Raw genomic sequence first — 5,047 nt, 5'->3', positions numbered from 1 at the left:
TCGTAATGGATACGCTGCCCGATTGATTTAGGGTTCCGTAACAACTGTCGTGGTTCTGCCTGACGTAGTTGTTGGAATGCCGTCTCGGGGAGGGTATCATTAATATTTTCAAAGGGTTATGATACTAACCTAAGTACATTTGTGTTAATAATAGATTATTCTCAGGAAACCCTTACGCGAAGTCTAAGATAGCAATGTGAGTTTATCCTCTTTTTGTTAACCTTTTTGGAATATTTACAAAACCTTAAATTGTTTACAATGTGATTAAGCGGTGATTGAGTCTTTGTAGTTCTTCAATTACTGCCGGTATTATGGGGTTTTGTATACAAAATTTATTACTACGAGTAGTAGTAAGTCGGAATGACAGTACATTACCATTGGACGACGAGTTAGCCAATGGGTAATTTGACCATAGCCACAAATCCGGTCGAGTGGCAAATACTGAATGAGTAATTGTGTAGAAATAAACAATGTGATCGCTCTCAATACTGTTTTAATTGATAAAATGTTTCTTGATTAAACTGGGATTCACTCACCAGTATTTCCCACTGACAAAATGTTTTTAAAACGCGTTTCAGGTAACACAATGTGACAGCCAATTAGTAAAAAGCCAGCTGGAGAGCACTGAAGGCTTGGGAAAAATGTGGCTATAAAAGTTACCTAATAAACAATGTTCTAAATTCAATAAAATAGGGTTTTTTCCCTATAAACGTATTGTAATAAGAAACTTGAGTTTTGCCCATGTGATTATTAATATTAAATATGGTGGTTTTACTCTAATAAACGTTTCCTAACTACGGTCCTGATGTAATTTACGCTGCAAATTAACAAGCTGATACCACCAAAATCTGAGTTCGCGTCCGCCCGTTCCCGGGACAGATAAGGGATCGGGGGTTGTGACAGAAGGTGGTATCAGAGCCTAGCCACTGGTCTGAGCCAAAGAAGTGTTCTGCTGACACTTAAATTCTAAATTTTGTGTTAGGAAATAAATTACAGAAATATTTGCATAATTGTATTTATTTGTTATGTGTTATTTGACTATTTGTTAGTTTACAGTATGAGTGATCAAGGACCCTCAGATAGGAGTCGTCAGTTGTCTGATTCACCTAGGAGTGAAGGTACCTCTTCTCAGCCTGCCCTCTCTGGGTACTCTGCTGATACAGAAGAAGGGATATTTGCCTTTAAAGCTCAGTCGGAGGAGCCATTCCCTCATAAGAAAAGAGGATGGTTCAGTAAGGAAGCCTTTGCGCGTAGGAAAAGAATGCGAAAGTTGCAACAGCAAAGAGTCTTAGCAGCCGCTAAGCGAGAGTCAGATGCCCATACACAGGATATGCTTAATAGAAGCCTAGCCAATTTCTATATCCTAGCTACCACTGCTGCTGACCCAAGTCTGGAACAACTAGTAGCCCCACAACCACAAAACCCAAACCAACCCATGGAGATAGAAAACCTTGAAAACCAAGTGGAGATGCATGATTTCAACCCAGGAGAAATCCCTAGGATACCTGCATCAAACCCCCTAGACCCAAATTACGACCCTTGGTGGGACGATAATAGGGACTTTGTACAACATTACCCGATACAGGAAGACACACCTATACAGAACATAGGAGCCTATCCAGGTATGGACCCTTTAGATCCCTATTACCAAAATGATTATATTAGGAAGATCTTAGAAGATCCTTACCAATTTCAGGCACTTTCACCCCCATATCAGGAACCCGCACCCCAAATTCTGAACCCAGTCCTAGAACCTGCACCCCCAATGAGTGCAGAAAACATCCAAGAACTTAGGACATTTGGTGAGGAAATTTTAGAAAGCAGTGAGAGAATGCGTCAGGTGGGAGAACATCTCGTATGGAAATACGATGAATGCAATATGGATTTTTGGATAAATCCATATCCGTGATGTGATGGAGGAAACGATAATAGTAATAATAATATATAATAAAATAAAATATGTGTGTACGGATGCATATTACTATTAGTGTGATTCTATTTCTGTTGGTATTGTAATTTTTATTTCAGTACTAGTGTGTAATAGATGCATAATAGTATATGGAAATAGAGTAAAAGTCGCAATGATCGACGTTTTTGGATAGATTTCATGTCATGTGATTAACTATATTAAATATTATCTTGTGATATTAATATGGGGTGAATGTTTAAAATTCAGATGGCCGACGAAGGAAATCAAGAAAATTTGAATAATGATAACCAGAGTAACATTAACGTGGTTAATGAGAATCCAAGCATCAATAACAATGGAAACCAAATGGATAATAGTGTTGTTCAACATATTGTGGCATAAGGAATCATAGATGCAATGCCATTTATTATTCAAACTGTTAGGGAAGCCGATAACAAGAGTAAGCATAGCAGTAAGTGACCAATCGAACCAGAACATAGCGTGAACAATGGACCCTTACTTCAGGCACCCATTCCCAAAAGAAGAAGAACCATACCATATGGTTCTTCTTACAAAGAATTCTGGTCTTGTAAACCAATGGAATTCTCGGGCAACGAAGGGGCCATTGCAACCTTACGCTGGATAGAGAAGACTGAGGCAGTCTTAAGAATAAGCAAGTGTGCTGAAGAAGATAAAATATTGTTTGCTTCTAATCCATTTAAGAATTCAGCTCTAGAATGGTGGAACACTATCCTCCAATCAAGAGGAAGTGATAGAACTTACAATATGGAATGGGAGGAATTTAAGGACATGGTAGAAAGGAAATTCTGCCCACCTAATGAAAAGGAACAAATAGCAAACAAATTCTTAAATCTTAGGATGACTGGTGTGGATAGTAAGGGATACACTAAAATATTCTTCGAATATGCTAGAATAGTGCCAACTCTTGCTTCACCAGAACCAGTGTTAATCTCTCGTTATATTTGGGGATTAATTGGGGAGATAAGGCACGTAGTCAAGGCAGCTAGACCTCAAACCATAGAAGAAGCTGTAGAACTAGCAAATACCTTGACAAATGAATTAGTCCGTACCCGAGAAGAAGATCAAAAGAGGAACCTAACCCAGAAGCTTACACAAGAATTTCATTCTGGAAATTTTGATCGTGGGAAAAATGTAGGTTCTATCTCTGCACCTTACTGTAAGAATTGCAAAAGAAAGTATTCAGGAAAATGCTCCATATACTATAACTTTTGCAAAATATCGGGACACAAGGAGGAAAATTGCAGGAAGAAAGCTAATAACAAGATATGTTATAACTGCAGAGAACAAGGTCATATCAAGCTTAATTGTCCAAAGTTAGCTCCGGCTACAAATAACAAGAATGCTCAAAATGCTAGAGCATTTGTTCTAACTGCAGATGAAGCCAAGATGATTCCAGATGTCATAGCTGGTACATTTTTAGTTAATGATGTTTTTGCTAAAGTATTATTTGACTCTGGTGCAAACCAAAGTTTTATTAATACATCATTTTGCAAATTTCTAAATCAGTCATTAACTAAACTACCACAAGAATGTTTAGTAGAGACAGCTAATGGAGAAACTGTTACAATTTCTGAAATCTTGCAGGGAGCAAGAATAGAAATTTTAAAACAGAAATTTATTGCAAATCTTTATTCTATGAATCTGGCAGGATTCGATGTTGTTTTAGGAATGGATTGGTTAATAGCCAATAAAGCCAGTATTTTATGTGATCAAAAGTTAATCCAAGTAAATTCACCAAAAGGTAAAATGATCACAATTAAAGGAGATAAACCATTTAGATCCACAAAATTCATCTCTGTGATGAAAACTGCAAGTTACATAAGAAAAGGATTATTAGTGTATTTGATTTCTATAATCACTAACACTAAAGGAAAAGCTTTAAAAGATATTCCAGTAGTATCCCAGTTTTCAGATGTCTTTCCAGAAGAATTGCCAGGACTACCGCCAAACAGGGAAGTTGAATTCAGAATTCACCTGCTACCAGGGACAGCACCGATTGCCAAAGCACCTTACCGTTTGGCACCCGCCGAAATGCAGGAACTAAAGAAACAGTTAGATGAACTGTTGGAGAAAGGATTCATACAGCCAAGCTCATCGCCATGGGGAGCACCGATTTTGTTTGTTAAAAAGAAGGACGGATCAATGCGTATGTGCATTGACTACCGTGAATTGAACAAAGTCACAATTAAGAATCGGTACCCATTATCAAGAATCGATGATCTGTTCAATCAGCTGCAAGGAGCTCGATTTTTCTCTAAAATCGATTTAAGGTCATGATATCATCAATTAAAGGTACAGGAAGAGGACATTCCTAAGACCGCATTCAGAACAAGGTATGGCCATTATGAATTTACTATCTTGCCATTTGGTTTAACCAATGCCCCAGCTGCATTTATGGACATGATGAACCGAATATGTAAGCCATATTTGGATAAATTCATAATTGTTTTCATAGATGATATTCTAATTTACTCTAAGAATAAAGAGGAACATGCAAGGCATTTGCACGCACTTTTAAGTCTATTAAGAAAGGAAAAGCTTTATGCTAAATTTTCCAAGTGCGAGTTTTGGTTAGAACAGGTACAATTTCTTGGACACCTAGTCAATCATGAAGGAATTCATGTGGATCCCACAAAGATCGAGGCAATTACTAAATGGAAAACCCCTGAATCACCAACTAAGGTTAGAAGTTTCTTAGGATTGGTCGGTTATTATAGAAGGTTTATTCGAGATTTTTCTAGAATAGCTATTCCTTTGACTAAGTTAACTTGTAAATCCATTAAGTTTGATTGGGGACCAAAGCAAGAAGAAGCCATTAGAATCCTTAAGCAAAGATTAACCCTTGCACCCATACTAGCATTACCAGAAGGAACTGAAGACTTTGTAATCTTTTGTGACGCTTCTAAATTAGGTTATGGATGTGTGTTAATGCAACGTCAAAAGGTTATAGCTTACGCCTCTAGACAGCTTAAGAATCATGAAGAAAATTATTCAACCCATGATCTAGAATTAGAAGCTATAGTTTTTCCCCTTAAGATTTGGAGACATTATCTTTATGGTAGTAAGTTTACCATATTCACCGATCATAAGAGTTTG

The sequence above is a fragment of the Helianthus annuus genome, chromosome 9, assembly GCF_002127325.2.
Source record: "Helianthus annuus cultivar XRQ/B chromosome 9, HanXRQr2.0-SUNRISE, whole genome shotgun sequence".
In the NCBI taxonomy this organism is placed as follows: Eukaryota; Viridiplantae; Streptophyta; class Magnoliopsida; order Asterales; family Asteraceae; genus Helianthus; species Helianthus annuus.
The sequence above is the reverse complement of the archived record's forward strand: the minus strand, read 5'-3'. Positions refer to the sequence as shown.